The following is an 18,103-nucleotide window of genomic DNA, read 5'->3' as shown; positions in this document are numbered from 1 at the left end:
GGCTTCACGAATAGACAGCAGGAGCAGCTGGAGAGAGGCCATGTGGCCAGCGGGGCTCTGGAGGTCTTGGTCTTGAATTCAGACTCTCCCTGGCATAGAGCCCTGCTCCTGGACAGGCAGCATAGAGGCAGGGACCCCCCGCCCCCCCACCCCTTGGGTCATACCTCCACCGCCTTACCCTAGGCTCCCTTCTGGCTGTGCTCTGTGTTACAACTATTTCCCTTGTTGATCTACCTGTAAAATACAGGTATAGGACAGGACGTCTGGCTGGCTGCAGGTCATGTGCCTTTGTACCTGGGGGTCTGGAAGATGGGCATGTGTGCGTACCTAGATAGGTGTGTGTGTACCTGGACAGATATGTGTGTACGCAGGCAGGCATGTGTGTGCATGGGCAGGGGTGTGCGTGTACCTGGGCAGACGCTTGTACATGTGCAGGTACGTGTGTGTGTGCGTGTGCAGGCATGCGTGTGTACCTGGACAGATACGTGTGTTTATGGGCAGGGGTGTGTGTACAGCGTACACGGTAGCTGTCACCCAGCCGTCCTTTCAGGAAGGAAGCGCACAGCAGAGCCCCTGCTGCCCACTCTTCCTGGGCACTGTCCATCCAACCCCACATCTGGAGAGGGGGTTCCTGCAGTCACCTGCACCCAAGGAGCCCAGCTCTTCTCCCCGGTCTGGGAGACTGTGTGCAGGACTCACTCGGATGCGCAGTGCCTGGGTCCACGGCCCTGCAGTTCTGATTCAAACCACCTAGCCCAAGGTCCCCCCGGGGTTCCTGGCTGCACTTTTCCACCTTCATTGCTCCGCTTCCTTGCTGAAGAGAGAGTCTGCAGGGAGCTGCTCCAGCAGCCGGGAGCAGTGGACGGAGCAGCAGCAAAGGCAGCAGCAGGCGCAGCACCGGCACCCTCCAAATTGGGACTCTAGCCCTTTAAATCTTCTCAGTTACCAAAACAGAAGAGGCATCAGACCCTGTTAATTAAAGCTCGCCCTGGTCCATCATTCTGAGGAGCTGCAGTGCTCCGCTCCTTCCTGATGGCTTAGAGATTCTCCTTAACCCCCAGCCATGGATCTTGGAGAGTTTCCCCCGAGATCAGCAGGAGGTATGATCCTTGTCGATGGCACTCTGGGGCTTGTGTGGCTCTAAATCAATAACACAACTGACTGCATGGACGCTGCCTGGCCCGCCTTTCTTTCCTGCTTCCCCTCTGCTTCCTCTCCAGTTTCCCAGCTTGTGTTTAGTCGAAACAAATCAAGTTTTCATGGGTTTCGGAGGAAGGGGAGGGTCGGGGTCTGGAGGGAGCTCCCAATGTTCGTGTTGGCCCTGCCTCACCTAGCTGCCCAAGTGGCTTGGAGGAGCCAGGAAACATGTTTCTTCAAGCTCGGGCTCCTGCCAAACCATTTCCTCCCTGGCCGGGTCCCCTCTCTCAGGTCAGCATGAAAAGGGCATAACCCTGACTTTGACTCGCTTCTTAAATCAATGACCTGCCACTGGGTCAGTCTGACAATGGCCATTCCCCTGTGTTATTGGAAAACTCATCGCATAGAACTTTCTCTCTGTAAACTGTCCCGGCAGGAACACCGTGCGGTGCCTCCCTTCCCCTTTACACTGAATGCTACTCGATTAAAATGCTTGCTGTAGGATTTCAGGAATCCATAACCCTTTCCCGGTGCCTTTTGAGGAAACTCACTTCTAGCCGAGTCTAAGGTTCTGTGGCAAAGGGTTGTTTTTCTTCAGGAATCTGCTCTAGGCTGGCAGAGAGGGGGAGATTCATCTTCTTTCCCATTGCATTTTGTAAATTGTACTTGGGCCCAGAGAACCTCTATCTGTAAATCCTTCATTGATTTGTTTTCATCCCCAGAGCTTCCTTCTGGGTGAAATGCTCTTCTCGAGTCGTACCCGAAAGAGAGGTTTCCTCTTAATCAGCTTGACACGACCTCACAGATGTCCCTGAAAGCCAGGCCCTGGCAGAGGGAGCCATTTTCATCGTCCTGGGTAACAGTCCCCGGGAGCCCGAAATACGGGGTCCACGTGCTTTGAGAGGAGGCTTGCAACCCCCTGCCCCAGGAAAGTAGCTTCGGATGCAAAGCACTTTTACCGATGTTTGCAGGGGCTTTAAAACACTCTGGATGATTAACATTGCTTTCCAAATCTTGAGAGGGATGTGGGCCAAAGCATAGCTCGCGGGAGTAGGGATTTCCCCACAAAGTCATTGCCTGCAGTGTCCCCAGCTGTTCACAGGAACAGCTGTTAGGGTGTGTGCAGCGAAATCCCTTCTGATCCCCCAGCAAAAAATGGGAACTTTCTCTGGGTGAATGGCATGGAAGTCAGTGTCTGTGCCTCCCGGAGACCAGGATTGCAATGTGATTCGTATTCTCAGGACAATAAAACTCTCAACCGTGGCAGAAACACTCTGGTTAGGAGAGACTATTCAGAACCTACAAATGAAGCACTTGATGGCATTCCTAACCGCTGTGCCCATCAGTGGATTCGTGGAATAATTTGGAGATTCTGAGGGAGGCATCCAGGGAGAGGTGTTTCCTGTAAACTGAAAGCCACACGGGAAGCAGGATGAAGGGGGGAGGCCCGTGGGAGGGTTTCGTACCCCCTTCCCAGCTTTGCTTCCGGTTGGTCTGTGAACGGCATTGTGAGGGTTGGGCTTCTGCCTGGTGTTGGGATGCTAGGTGGGACCGTGGCCATGGCGAGCAGGGTACTTCCCTGAGCTCATAGACAGAGGGTCCAACCTGGGTGCTCCTCGGGCAGAGACGGGCCCCTCTTCCTGCCCTTTGCCCTTCACTCCCGCTTGAGGCCCAATGGTTAAATAGGTAGACTGTTCCTTTGTGTCAGTTTTTCTCTTCACCTTAATGATGTGTGTGTGTGTGTGTGTGTGTGTGTGTGTGTGTGTGTCAAAATTTACTGGATGGCTGCTGGCTTTCAAGGAGCTATAAAGAGATCCCAATGGAGTTTGTTTAGACCCGGCAACTTCTTAGAGTTTTGTGGTCCATGGGAATTCATTTAATGGCCTTGGCAGGCTCTCACATTACCAGGGTGATGGAGCAGAAAGGACGTGGCCTTCGGGGAAGGACAGACCTCTGTTGGAATCTCAGCTCCACCACTTACTAGCGTGTGGCCTGGGCCAGTTACCTAATCTCAGTGAGCTTCAGTTTCTTCAACTGTGATATGGTAAAGTTGTCAGGATTCAATGGAATAATGTAGCTAAGGTCTGGGGACACGGCAGGTATAAAAGAAATTGTTCTCTCCTTCCAATGAAGGCAGCCACCTTCAGTTAAGTAAACTGTATCACCGAGGATGGAGCTATTGATATTTAAATAGCTCCAATGGCTCCTTCCCTGGCCGCTGGCCCGTGCCTTCTCTGAGGGCAGGGACGACCTCATCCGTGCCATCACACCCCTCCCCATGGCTAGCACGGGGCCTGGCGTGGCCCTGAAACTACAGAAAAGTTGATTGAATAAATACATGATGGTCTGTGGACATGTAACCTTCAACATAGGTGACCTTTAACGGCTAAACCAAACCACTGCTCACTCACTTTACTTAAGAGATGCAGCGGAGCCAGATGCATCAAAGAGCCCCGTGACTGTCGTAAATTGGGACTCAAATATGTCCTTTTGTGGGGAAATCTTAACTAATACAAAATATCTCCTGCACGAGGACCTGGAGAAGGAGCCTGTGGACCCCAGGCGTGTCCTGGAAGCCATTCTGCTTGCTGGGCGTCGAAGTCCCCACTGCCTTCCCTCACCGTGGGCTACCCCCTCTTTGTCATGCTTGAAGAAGAGAAGAGCCTTGAAAAGGGAAAACCGCTCTGTCACTCTGGTGTGTAGGACAAGTCAATCAATAGATCCGTCAGTTCATCAATCAGTTGATGTGTATGTAGACAGTGCCCATTGGGGAGAGTCACTGATTTAATAAATATTTATCAAAGATAATAGTAATTGTAATAATAATATAACAATAACAACAACTAATACCATCGCTACCTAGCATTCACCCAGGGCATCCAGCCCAGGATGACGGCACCTCTGCTGTCAAGTGGGAGACAGACAACTGTGTCCATGCAGATGATGCAGGTTATGAGAGGCAGGAGTCCAGGGGACCACGGGCGCACAGCGGTAGGGCCCTAACTTGGGCTCAGCTCAGTTATTTGGGTGACCCCCAAAGTGAGTCCCCAAAGAGGTCGCTTTGGAAGAGCACTCTTGACAGAGGAGGTGACACAAGCAAAGGCCAGAGGTGGAAGAGGCACTTGAGGGGGTGGTGGGTGAGTCCACCTGGCTATGTTCTGCAGGGCCAGGTGGTGAGAGAGGGGCCAGGTCCCAAAGGGCCTTGGGTGCCCACAAAGGAGGGAACTTTATTCTAAGGGAGACGGGAGAGAGAGCCACTTGGGAAAATGGAATTCAACCAAGACGTATTGGGCACAAAACGTGCACGGAGCTGCGGTCTAGGCACAGCAGTGAACAAACCAGACAGAAAGCCCTGATCTTGTGAAACTTTCATCCAGTGGGGAAGACAAAAAATAAGCAACAGCAGGGTGAATTGTAAATTGTAAATAGCATGTGCTGGAGAGAACATCACTGAGGGAGGGTGATGGGCCTGGGTGGGCGCAATCCCAGACAGGATGTGGGGAGAAGGCAGTGCTGGAGTAATGCCCTTGGAGGTGTCACCAGAACTTGGGCTCTGACTCTGAGGGAGATGGAAGTTTGCACCGGGTTCTGAGCAGAGGAGGGACATTTTGAAATGATTCTTCTAACTACCGTGTTGGGAAACAATCGTAGGTGATGGGGTGGAAGCAGGAAGACCAGCTGGGAGAGGATTACCAAATCCCAGTGAGAGGGGACGGTGGCCGGATGGGGGGTAACAGTGGATGTGTGCAAAGTACTAGGATTCTGTTTTTTTGTTACTGTTTTTTGTTTGTTTGTTTGTTTTGTTTTTTTGTTTTAAGAATGGAGGCAATGGGATTTGCTGATGGATTGGGTGATTGTGTGAGATGAAAAGATGAGTCAAGGATGACTCAAGCTTCTTTGGCCTCTGGTGGGGACAGCTGTGGGTGGAGCAGGTTTGGGAGAAGATCAGGAGTTGGTTCTGCTCACTTTGCAACGTCTGTTGAGCATCCCGGCAGAGATGTTGAGTGGGCTGTCCTGAGTTCACAGGAGAGATCTGGGCTGGGTACAGCCTTGGGAGCCATGAGCCCAGATGGTATTTAAAGCTATATCAGATGAGATCATCAGGAGACGGGCTATGGATGGAGAGAACTCGGGACTGGATTCTGAGGCATTACCACTATTTACAGGTTAAAGAGAGGAAACTAGCAAAACCAGTCAAGGAGACGGAAAAAGAGGTGTCTCTCCTGTTTAAGACAATTCATCCCCTTCCTGTATTCTGTCTCTTCTCCTGGGAACAAGGCTCATAGATCATCCTCCCCATTTTCCACTTGTCTTTTTCTCTTGGCTTCTTCCCAACATCCTTAGAGACCTGCTCAAGTCTCCTTCATCTTAAAAGGACCCCTTTCTTGACTCCTGAGATCTCCATTTGCTTTTGCCCTATTTTTCTCTTTTCCTTTACAGATAGACTTTTCTTTCTTTCAACGTTAATCGAGTAACTACTATATGCCGGGCATGAAGGATGCAGAGACAAAAAATAGACTTTCTCCACTTGAAAGAAGATCTATTTATTTCTACCTTGGCTTCTTCCATAAAGCATTTTGGATAGCATTTTGGTGGTGGATATATAATGAAGTAGAAAATATATAAATCATAAACTAAGGAGAAAAATTCTGTACCAAGGAGAATACAGTTTAGAAGCACAAGATCAGAAAAAAATAGAATGCACAATTGAAGGTCAAAGGGTTGTATAGGAGTATAATTGAGGGACTTCCGTGGAGGTCTAGCAGTTAAGACTTGCACTTCCACTGCAGGGGGCGCATGTTCGATCTCTGGTCAGGGAACTAAGATCCCACATGCCGCACGGTATGGTCAAAAAAAAAGAAAAAAACATAATAGAGCCACCAATCTGATCAGAACTTCTGGTCAGAAAAAAGGAAAATGGGCCAACAAGTACGTACTGTATAGCACAGGGAACTATACTCAATATCTTGTAATAACCTGTAATGGAAAAGGATTTTAAAAAGGGGGTTTTATATATATATATATATAATATGTATATCACTTTGCTGAATCTAACACAACATTGTAAATCAGATATATTTCAATTTTTTAAAAAAGGAAAATGGGAATTCCTTAAAATACTTACAGAAGTACAATATGTATCCCAAAGGTCTCGTATCATTAATTATATAGCTTCATACATTTTTACCAACTGAACACACTAAGCAGTACCCAGAACAAGAACTAGGACAGTATTCACACCCCAGATCCCTCCTCTCTCCATAGAGACTGACATTGTCGGTTTGCCTGTTTCAAACTGTTTTGGGGAATTGCTTCTTGAGTTCCATTGTCCATTAGATGATACGCTAGTTCCGCAAGGATCCATTGTCCATGAGATGATACGCTAGTTCCACAAGGAAAAGAAAGTTTTCCTGGCATTTTGTTCTAAAAGAATATTTTCTTCTGGAGTTTCATTCAAGGGACACAGAAAAAATTGGGTAGGCTATACCTTGTCTATTTCCCTAACATATTTTGGATAGTATAATGTATACATGTGTATGTAATGAAACATCAAATGTAAAAATTTAAACTAAGGATACAAAAGGTCGAAGGGTGGCAGTTACTTAGCATCAGAAGGCAGAACCTGGAGAGGATGGGATGCCATAGAGAACCAGGGCAGGGAGCAACCCTCAGGTTTGGAAAGTAGGAGGCGCCGAGCACACTTTCCTGGAGCGATGGAGGTGGAAGCCAGATTGAGGGAGGTCAGGGAAGGGACTGGAGCTGTGAAGTGATGCCTTTGATTGGAGACCACTGTTTCAAGGGGATCCTTTCTGGTGGGAAGGAGAGAGAGGGTGGCAGACAGAGGGAGTTGCAAAACCTCAGGAAGCGTTGAGTTTACTTCTCAGTAGAATGGGAGAGACTTCATCATGTTCTCTGAGAAACAGATGGTCAAGAGATAGAGGAAAGAGATAAAGGGGAGAGAAAAGAAAACCAAAGGAGCAGGGACCTAGCTAAATTCTCCTAGTGCGCATGTGCAGACACACACACATGCTCACACATTCAGCCTACCTTGCTTTCTCTCCCTCTGTCACTCTTGCTGGTCGTGGACCCCTCTCCTTGCCGTTGTTCTCCTTTGTTTGGAAGCTAAGATGCCTTTAGCAACCACACACCCCAGTGGGGGCTGTAGCACGTGATCCACTCGGGCCTCTCCCTGAAGACAGGGGCACTGTGGGTACCTGCTGGTCTTCATTTCAGCCACCTGTCCCGGATGTCAGGGCTGCCTTAGTGAGGTCCAGCCTGTGTCCTTATTTTTCTAAATGAGGAGACTGAGGCCCAGGTTTTCCTGGCAGCGTCGAGACCGCAGCACAGAACTCACCCCCAGACCTCTGGACGGCTTGATCACAGCTTCAACAGACATTTCTAGAACGCTCTCTCTCTCTCTTTTTCTTTTTTCATGTTTTCCCACATCATTCTATTTTACCTGAAGAACAGTGAGAGGTTACAGCACTACACCCACATGGATAAGACATTGTATTAAATTCCATGTCATTCTGAAATAGCACATAAAGAAAATTTTTGTTCTCACTTGAGAATGCTGAACAACGCTGTGTGTATGTGTGTGTGTGCGTGTATACGTACACATACTCATATATACATGTACTGATATCTATATACAAACATATGTATGTATGTACTTACATATGTATTTATGTATATATCTACCTATTACTATATTTTAAATAAGATTAGCAATAGAACGTAGAGGTCATGAAATGTGATTTTAAAGGCTTTGGAACTGAGTCCCATTAACTTGTAAGCATTCCTGGTGGCACTAGAGCATGCTCTTTCTTGATCTTGCCAACTTGAGTATTTCTCAAATTCCAGCGTGCATCAAAATCACCTGGGGGGTTTGTTAGGACACAGGTTCCCTGAGCTCCACCCCCAGAACGTCAGATTGGGTTCTGAGACGGGGCTGAGAATTTGCATGTCTAACAGCTTCCCAGGTGATGCAGAGGCTGCTGGTCTGGGGGCCAGGCTTTGAGAACCCTGCTGGGGAGGTGCTGTGGGCAGAAGAGGCAGGGAGGGAATCTGGACCTAGTTCCTAAGAGGTTTTCATTTGGGCTGATCTCCTTTCCCTCGGGTCAGGCCTGAATGAGGTGGAGGTGGCCAGCTGCCAGCCCCAAGAAGATGAGCCATTCCACCTTCTAGCCACCAAAAGATCTAAGGAATGCGGTGGGGCAGGCTGTGTGCTCTGAGACTAATCCTGGCAAAGTCAGGCTGCCCCTAAACACGGCACCGTCCGGGCTATTCCATCCCTCCTGCCTGTCCTTCCGTGGGGGCAGAAACACAGGGAAACCCGCTGCTTGGACCCAGGTTGGGACCCCCAGGTCACAGTCCACTCCCAGCAATTCTGAGAGCTGCTTTCCCTCCCGGATCCCCAGGGGAAGAAGGAACGCCTTGCTGGGTGTGACCCAAGGTTCTCCCTCTGCATATTCCATTATCTTAGCTCTCAGCACATATGTCAAGCGAATTCTGTGTCTCTGGCAGGTTATTAGGTACTGAATTAGTGCGGTGAAATAAAAACTGTAATAAAGCTGTACCAGACTCTTAAATTGTTAAAATTTATTATAAAACGTGCATAGTTATTAACTGATTTTCGCCTGTGTGCGTTTGCTGGCGCCCGAAGCCAAAGAAGATGAAAAGTGGCTCTGTCAAAGGGAGGCCGAGGTTTGGCTCCTGGAATTCTCGAGTCCCAGCGGGGCAGCAAATTCACAGATTCACGGAGAGCACTGGCTGGCCTCTCACTGATGGCTGCTGCCCCTCCCTGGCACTGCCTGGAGCTCTCCAGGGCTGCAGGTCACGGTCGCATGGGAAGGCAGCCCCTCTGCCCACTTCAGGGAGGTCCTGGGGAGGCCGAGGGACGCGTGGATACATGGGGCCTCGCACCTCACCAGTGTTTGCACTCAGGAGGCCTGGGTTCTCCCCCGTCTCTAATCCTGGGACCGAACATTTGAGCTTGGAAAGCTGCTGCCCGTGGGCTTCTACCACATTCTCTTCTGCCGTATCCTCAGGCTTATTTCCCATTCTGTCTTTATTTTTATTTTTTTGTCCACGTGGCATGTGGGATCTTAGTTCCCCCGAGGAGGGATCGAACCCGCGCCCCCTGCATTGGAAGCTCGGAGTCTTAACCACTGGACCGCCAGGGAAGTCCCCCCCCCACCCCGCTCCCCGTCTCTGTCTTTTGAGAACCAGATGGAGGGACCAAATTTTCCTCCACTCAGCTAAGGCTGTTTCCTGTTGGTTCCATCACCGGGGAGCTGGTCATTGGGCTGTCCGTGTCTCCCAAGCATTCTCCGGAAATGAGATGAGGGTGTTTTCCCTGCTGCTCAGTTTTGTGGAAAGTGGGAGGATGATGTGTCCTCTGTTGCAGAGGGAGATGTTCTCTAGAGACCTTAGGATGGAGTGGGGGAGGGGATCCCTGGCTTCCAATGTGCTTTTTTTTTTGAGGTACACGGACCTGTCACTGTTGTGGCCTCTCCCGTTGCGGAGCACAGGCTCCGGACGCGCAGGCCCAGTGGCCATGGCTCACAGGCCCAGCCGCTCTGCGGCATGTGGGATCTTCCCGGACCGGGGCATGAACCCGTGTCCCCTGCATCAGCAGGCGAACTCTCAACCACTGCGCCACCAGGGAAGCCCCAATGTGCATTTTGAACCAAGTCCAAGGTTGCCGTCTTGACCCTGGCTCCAACCCCCTAAGAGATGCTTTTGAGCCAATGGTGGTGTCCTGATTGGTTTTTTAGCCCTGAGTTCCTATTGCCACCTCGAGACTAGCTAGATTGTAAATTCACCTGAACCCAGAGGCACCTCTGCCTGAGAAAAAGTGAGAAAGAAAAGCTCAGATGTTTCCCAAATGCCAAGGCTGAGAGTTTTCTTGCGTCTCTGCCACTGTGCCCTGCAGTTGCCCTCAGGGGCTTATCAATCCACTGGTACCCCGTAGATTTCCACCCATAACATACCAGGAACCACACACGCCCTCATGGAGTCCTTTGGGTGGGAGGGAAGGGGATTGGGCCCTGCGCTTAGGGAGCTCCCAGCCTTGCCATAATCTGTGTGGCTCAGGGTGAGCTGAAAAGCCCAGGGCCAGCATGGGAGATCTCCTTGTCTTTACAGTCCCTCTGGGAGAGGTTTTCCTCCAGCATGTTTCTGTTTAGTCCCTATGTATATAGTGTAGCTGTTGCCTACGCCTCAGAGCTCACCCTCCTACTGAGAGCTGGGGAAGCCCAGTAACTGAGTTCCTGCTTTCTTGTGGATACACTGCTCTTGTTGGGACACTGGTTTGTTTTTGTTTTTGTTTTTCGACCCCAGGTCACTAAGACTGCCCCTTGAGTGGGAGGTTGCTGGGAGCATGACCTATATTTTAAAGACTCCTGGATGGGGCAGATGGCTTTCTCCCTTCTAGTCACTGATTTGGAGGAAAGTGAAATTGTACCAGCAAAAATGTAAGACATCTAAGCTTCAGTGATTGTCCAACACTCCAAATCCTCCCTTTCCTTTGCTCTGTCTCATCAGAGCCTAAGGGTAGTCCATGGCACGTGTAGGGAGAGTAACAAATATTTGGGATTCAAACAGAGTCATGAGTTTCTTCCTTACTCACCTCCTCTTGGCATGGTTTTACCGTGCACAAGGAAGCTAACAAGATTACATGAATATGTAATAAAGTGAAGTCTAGCTAGTGCATCCGCATCATCTTTTTGGCCAGGCAGAATGATTTCCTGGTTTTAAAACACAGTGAAATTGCTGATGTGAGAGCTGGTCCCTGCTGAAGTCGGTTATAAAGAGGCCAACTTGCGAGCCATGGCGCACTGCAGAAACTCCACGTTTAGGATCCATTTATATCTTCACTACCTTGTTCCAGAAAGGATGCAAGGCGGTTTGCAAAGATGCATATCCAACTGCAAGGCATAATTAAATGAAAAAATAAATGGACAAAGAAAATAAGACAAAGGGAAAACAAGACAGCAAAAGCAAGAGTAGAGCCAGGAATGAGGTTAGGACACAAAATTCATGACATCAGTTCCTGTGCATTTGCTAGAGGTGGAACTCTGGGGCAGCCCTGAGCTTTCTCTCAGCCAACACAGAGAAGGAAGCAGTCCTTTATTAAAGCATCCTCGCCATAAGAGGCAACCAACTGCTCAGAAAAGGCACAGCTATTTCTGTTTCTGGAGGCAGAGAGAAATGTTCCCCGTGGGTCCTCAGAGAAGGGACACGGTGTAATACAACATGCAATGTCCTGAATGGCCTTACTGTCCATATGGCTGCCTCTTGGAACATTCCTCAAGGTTGGGGGGGGATGGTTAGGGAGAGAGAGCTGCCCCAAAATACTCTCCGGAGGTCTGACTCAAACTTAGAATTGAGATGATCGATGATAGGCTGCCTTCCCCTCAAGCCTTTTTCCATGATGAGTGACTCCAAGGCGTGGCATCAGAGGCTGCTGTAGTGTTCAAGGGTGTGTGTGTGTGTGTGTGTGTGTGTGTGTGTGTGTGTGTGTGTGTGTGTGTATGGGAGGGTGGTAAAGATGGCTGTGCTGAGGGTTTACCTACCCCAAACCCTCAGCTTCGTCCCTGTCATTTTTCATATTGGGGTTCCTCATAACATTTACCTGAAGAAAGGGTTTCCCCACTAGTAATAATAGCTTGAAAATCATGGTTTAGGAAAATGGCTTAACTTAATTCGATGGGTGGGTTTTCTCCCAACAGCATGAGCACTGGGCAATGAATTCTGAGGTAATTCTCCTTGACAAGCTCTTGGAGGGCAGCTGCCCTGGGCTGCTGGATGGGTACAATCCCATATGCTTTAACAGGTGGTGGAGCTGGAGGGGGCCCTGAAATCCTCTTATGGAAACTGAGGAGGTGACCAGGACACCTTCCTGAGCAGAATGCTGTCGGGATGCATCTACCGCCACACCAGCTCCTTCGAACTGGCCTCTCTTCCGATTGGTTGGTGCTCGACTAGCGTCCATTTTGATTGGTCAGTGTCTGCGCCCTACGTGGTTGCTCATTTTGAGTATCACCCTGCCTGCAGTGCGGCTGAGAAACTCCTCAGGGAGAATTTGGGGTCCCCTGTAGAGTCCAGACCAAGGGTCTAACAACTCCCCCAGACTATGGCAGAAAAACTTCTAATCCAGAAAAAAACGTAACCATCCACCTCAGTGATTAACCTCCCCATAAAAAACCCATTATATTTAACTTAGGGCTTAACCATTTCCTCTGAAATAAACTGGCCACAAATTAAACTTGTAGGTCCCAGAATGAGCTAATTTTATATACATATTTTTGACTCCAAGGCGGTTAAGTGATGAAGAATGATTTCTGAAAAATGATGACATTGGGTTTCAGAGTAGCTGATCTACATGCTTTCTTTTTGGCAGTGATTAGAGATCAAAGCCACTTGTCTATAACAGCCCCTACTAATTCACGACCATAAAATCATGCCCTCTTTTCAAAAGGGAATAATGATCATTCTGTTCTCTGTTGGTGTTCAGTTCATCTAAGAGGGGCCTCACGTTATAAAGACAGAAAATAAGGAGGAAGAAATACAATCCTAGTTTGCATACGTTTATAGCGTTCTGTGCACCATTTGCTATTCTGGGTGCTGGGTTAGAGCAAGGAACAGAGCTGATGAGGTTGCCGCACTTGTAGAGCTCATGCTCTAGAGGGAGAGACAGACAATAAACATTGAGCAAATATTTTCTTTTATGTCTTTGAACTAATTCCAATATCTGAGTCAGCTTGAGCTTGGTGTCCACCAGCTGCCTTTTCTCTTGAATACAGGTCACATTTGCCGGGCTGTACGTATGTCTAGTAATTTTGAATTGCGTCCTGGGCTTTGTGAACGACACATGGCAGAGACTCTGGGTTCTGTTATGTGCATCTGAAGAGTGTCCACTTGTTTGTCAGTTTGTTTGTTTTGGCAGGAAGTTAACTTGGCTGGACAGGAGCTGAAACATCCTCTCAGTTCTCTGAGTCTTAGCTGGGCTGCCTGAGTCTGCCCTGGGTGTATAGTCTTGGGATTGACCAGATGTTCGGCAGAGTTACTCGGGGTATTTTGGTCTCCGCTCTGTGACTCTCTCCCTTCTGGTACATCCCTGCTGCTGTTGACTCCCTGAACTCTGTCTTCTGATTCCTTAACAGTAAGGTTTCAGTTTCTAGCCTCACAGGGCACTGACAGGGGGCTACCTTCAGGTGAAAGCCATAAAAATGGGAAATCGCTTTCCCTCCTCCGAATATCAACTCCCTATCAGTTTCTTCCTATTTGAGGTCACTCTCAGTGACTTTTGAGCATTGTCTTTTAGATACTCCCCAGAATCTGTGATTGTTGTTTGTTGGAGAGTTAGTCTTCTATGAGCTGCTCTGCAATTATTATAAGTAGAACTCCCAAATTTATCAAGTAGATAGATAGATGGATAGATAAGACCATTTCAGATAGTGATAAATGCTATAATGGAAAAAAATAGGACCGAGAGCGTCTGGAGTGTCTGTGGAGGGGCACTTCACCTGAGTGACTGGGAAGAGCCTCTCCTAGGAGGTGACATTGAGCGGAGACCTGAATGACAAGGAGAAGCAAGATGGTCACGGATCTGGCATGAGCCCTCCAGAGGGAGCCTGAGGTATGCAGATACCCAGGCAAGAACGAGCTGGGTGCGTGGGAGGGCCAGGGATTAAGTAATGGGAAAAGGAGAGCAGGTGGTCAGAGGCTGGATCCCACAGGGCCTCGTAGCCCACGGTAAGGCACTGACAGTTTATTCTGCATATGATTGGAAATTTAAACAAGACATGATGTGATCTATTTCATGCTTTCCGAAGATCGCTCTGGCTCTTCGGAGAACAGGCAGGAGTGGGAGCAGGCTGCCATGGTCATCTAGATGGGAAGGATGGAGGCTTGGACCATGGGCCCAGGAGTGGGGAGTCTGGATGAGCCCCAGACACCAGGGGTCAGTGCTGACCATAGCTAGACACTCCCCAGAACAAAGACCTAAATGAGGTTGTCAGGAGTGGTTCCTAAGAGACCACTCCTGGAGCGATCAGTTCAGCCCAGTGGTCAGAGCAGAACAGCCCTGCCAAGCCCTATCTGGCTTTCTGGGAAATTTGGGCTCGCAGTTTCTCAAGCAGAGAACTAGTAGTCATGAGATGGGACAAGAGTCTCATCGAACTGGGCCGGGCCAGGCTCGTACCCCTTCTGGTCCCTTTGCCCAGGTGAGGCTCTTCCATGCAGTCTGAGGGTAAGTGAACTCAAGTCTGGACCTCATATTCTATCATATAACATTCCATTTCTAGAAGTCAACGGCAGAAAGCCCCTCCTGGTTTCCTGGTCTAAGCCCAAGAGAGAAGCCCCTGCGTCCCACGCAGCCAGGGTGACCCCAAGACCCATTGATGAGGCCCCCGCAACCGTGACTAATGGACACGAAGAGCTAATGGACTCCCCTCCATTCTCAAAGCCTCTGCCAACACTGCCACCAAGAATAACAGGCATTTAGAAACTAATTATACATCTGGACAAATCTGTTTCAGTCTACTGGATTGAACATAATCATATTAAAATATAATGAATACATTTCAACACACAGTGGAACCAGCGCCGGCAGGGGAGGCTGGCGTTTCAGAGAGTGGCGCTGGCGGAGCCCAGGGCTGCAGCATGTGGGAGCCGAGCCCCCCGCAGGCCGGTAACTGGTTTCCTTGTCACTTTTAGTTTAGGTCCTAATCTACCGCCTCCTGCCCGGACGCGGGCTTGTCCACACAAACTGGTGGCGGTTCTGGCCCTGACTTTGTTGTCTGGCCTTTGATCTTCGTCTCGTTTGGGTTGGACAGGTGGAGTTGGGGTTGCAGCCCTCAACCCTCTGGGCAGCCACAGTCCCTGGGAATGGGGGGGTGGACGGCACCAAACGACACTGGTGCTTCCCAAACTCCGGCCTCCAGATCCAGCCTGGACACCCTCAACCGTCCTCATGGAGCATGTCTCCTGCCCTCCAGCTTGGACGAAGCCTCAGCCCTCTCCTGGGGATCCCTGAGAACCTGAGCCCCCTCTGGCAGCTGACCCGGCACCTGAAGCACGTTTTGGCCACGACACCCTGGACCAAGGCCTTGGCCTCAGCTCCCTGTGGCTTCTTGCTGCTGCCCTGTGCCACCTGTACCAGCCGAGCCCAGCCCGGCACAGTCCTCAGCTGGGTGTGATGTTCCAGGTGACTGGAAAGTGTCAAGGGCGGGGTGAAGGGGCCCCTGTAGGCATCAGTAGCCAGCTTCCGGAAGAGCAGCGCCACAGCATGGAAGCAGATTGGGTCTAGGGCTGAGGCTGTCTGTCTCTTTTGGTGCTGCCTCTAGGTGGAGGGTCCTGGACCCTGGGGAATACATCAGAGGCAGGCATCGGGGTGACCACTGCCGAAGGAAGCCACAGGTGAGAGCTTGATTGTACGTCCCAACCGGGTCCCCACGACGAGGCCAGTGGCCCAACTGGTGCCCTGCAGCCACACATTATCTCCTAGGCCTCTTCCCACTGCCTGGGGTCCCAGCATCTTAGTCACTGCTGTGGCTTCCAGAACTGTCCCAGGAGGTTCTTCTAAAATGAGATGGCGAACTGGGGGCTCCTGGGCAAAAGCCAGCCCACAAAGAGGTTGGCCATTGTTGTTGTTTGGTTTTGAGTTGTTGTGTTTTTTAATTTTGTTGTTGTTTTCTCACAAAGTGTTTTAAACCTTTGAAGTAGGCGCCAGCACTTAAAAATCAGTCCATGTATTGTTTTAACCGCGTCTGGATTTCTAGCTTCTCTTTAAACATCACGTCCGGGCGTGCCGTGCCAGACTCCCTCACAGCCGCAGTCAGTAGGTGATGAGCCGTTCCACTGTGGCCACCTGCCTGCTTGACACCTGGCTGCTCTGCCTCTTTACATTACTGCCCAGTCCCTGTAGGCATTGGAGTCGCCACCCCGCTCTTATAATAGGAAGGAAATAATACTGATGCATCAGCAGTGGGTCACACACTAGTATGAATTAGATTCTAGTGCCCCAGCAAAGGGAAGGATGCTAACTTTGTATAAGTCAGCTTGGGCTGCATAGCAAAGTACCATTGCTGGGGTGCTTGAACAACAGACATTTATCTTTTTCATAGTTCTGGAGGCTGCAAGTCTGAGATCAGGGTGCCAGCATGCTCAGGTTCTGGTGAGGGCTCTCATCCTGACTTGGAGATGGCCACCTTCTCACTGTGTCCTCGCCTGGCAGAAAGAGAGAGACAGAGGGAGAGAAAGAGACAGATCACTTCCTCTTCTTTTAAAGCCACAGTCCTATGGGATTAGGCCCTTACACTTCTGACCTCATTTAACCTTCATTACTTCATTAAAGGCCCTGTCTCATATGCAGTCATGTTGAAGGTTAGGGCTGCAGCGTATGACATTGCAGGGGACACAGTTCAGTCTATAGCATACTTGGAATTCAGGATATACATTTGGAGGCAAGAGTCACGGGAAAGGGAAATTAAATGACTAATGGAGTCTCAGGCCATCCAGGCATGTCACAAAAATGGAAAGAGATGCTTGTGGAAGACTCAGCAGCTGAGAAGGCTGGGGGCAGACAGCGTATGTCCCCTGGGCCGCGTGTTGGCAGTTTACATTGGACATTTCCAAACTCTGCTCTTCTGTCACATCTCTGGAAGGTTCTGTGCTCCCATATTGGGGTGAAGGTGAGAGCAGTGGGGGGTTCTGGGAGGGTGGTGTGAGTGTCTTTCTACCACCCAACACAAGAGCCCTTGGGCTTGCATCACAGCCCTCTGGCCTGTGAGAGAAGCTGTGTAACCTTTGGAAGTGGATTGACCTCTCTGAGTTTTAGTCTCCCCAGCTGTGAACTGGGGTGGGGTGGGGCGGTGACTGGATTGGTCCCTTTCCCTGGTTGCGTGTTGGATTTTAGCACATAATTTTAAGCCCTTGTTAAGGACCCAGCCCTGGGGGGACACACAAAATGACTGATCCAACCCCAATCCCGACACGAGCTGTCCGGGGCCTCCAGCTGAACTCCCTGGTCTCAGATCCTTCCACAGTCTGACTCCAGCCTGTGAATCAGCCTCCTACCCCACTGCTCCCCACCTGGTGAGGGCGATGAGAAGATATATTAGCTGATAAGTAAGTTATTAGCTGCCAAAGCTTCATTGCTCTCAGGAGTATTTTAATTTTAACAGGGGACTCTTAAAAGCGGAAAGCCTTAGACACAGCAGAGACGTCCTGGAAGCAGAAGGAAGGGGGAGTGTGTGTGTGTGTGTGTGTGTGTGTGTGTGTGTGTGTGTGCGTGTGTGTGTGTGTGTGTGTGCGCGCGCACGCGCGGGCGTGTATGTGTGTTTAGAGGAATCTGCCTCTGTAACCTCTGCCGGGATGCCCAGCAGTGAAAAAGCAGATACTGACACCTGCCCAGGCATGAGGCGGCCCCCATGTCTGAAGGTGAGACTGCTCTGCTCTAGCTGGGGTCCACGTGCAGCCTGCATGGCCTGCAGGGAACATTCTCAGGAAGCCGGCAGCAGCAGGGCCAGCTGTGGCCAGGAGGTGGGTGGATGACTGTGGTCCTACAGGGAAAGCCAGGCCTGGGCTGTAGCCTCCATGATCTGGAAGCTTCTTTTCGCGGGGTGGGGAGAGGTATCCTCCAGGGAGAGCTGGGGGCGCTGGGGATTCCTCGCTCCTATAGTTGACTGGCTCTGGAAACCCGTCTTGGGGCTGGGGACAAAGGACTTGGACCAAGGCCTGGGGTTTCATTTGGAATGTGGGGTATGTTTGATGTTCCAGTCTGATTTTACTGAAGCAGGTTCAGTGGGGCAGGGTGGGGGGACAGGGGCTGGGGGTCGCCTCATCCAGTGTCTGGCCCTGGGGGAGGGGCACTGGAACCAAAGGGCGTGGCAGACTCAGCTACGCTGCAGATGACAGCTGGGGCCCAGCTGTGCCAGGTGGGGTCCAGGAGGCAGGC

General features: G+C 50.2%; 1 protein-coding gene across 3 annotated transcripts in view; it reads left to right on the top strand.

Moving 5' to 3' along the window:
* Positions 1-962: 962 nt before the first annotated feature.
* CALN1 (calneuron 1) overlaps positions 963-18,103 on the top strand; it is a 469,972-nt gene continuing 452,831 nt past the window's right edge. The window contains exon 1 of one of the 3 annotated variants that reach the window (XM_060285810.1): positions 963-1,100. The gene's annotated coding sequence lies outside the window, so the exon portion shown is untranslated. The remainder of the gene's footprint in view (positions 1,101-18,103) is intronic. The other 2 variants (XM_060285813.1, XM_060285811.1) reach the window with 2 other exon arrangements.

The sequence above is a fragment of the Globicephala melas genome, chromosome 15 (assembly GCF_963455315.2).
Source record: "Globicephala melas chromosome 15, mGloMel1.2, whole genome shotgun sequence".
NCBI lineage: Eukaryota > Metazoa > Chordata > Mammalia > Artiodactyla > Delphinidae > Globicephala > Globicephala melas.
The sequence above is the reverse complement of the archived record's forward strand: the minus strand, read 5'-3'. Positions and strand labels throughout refer to the sequence as shown.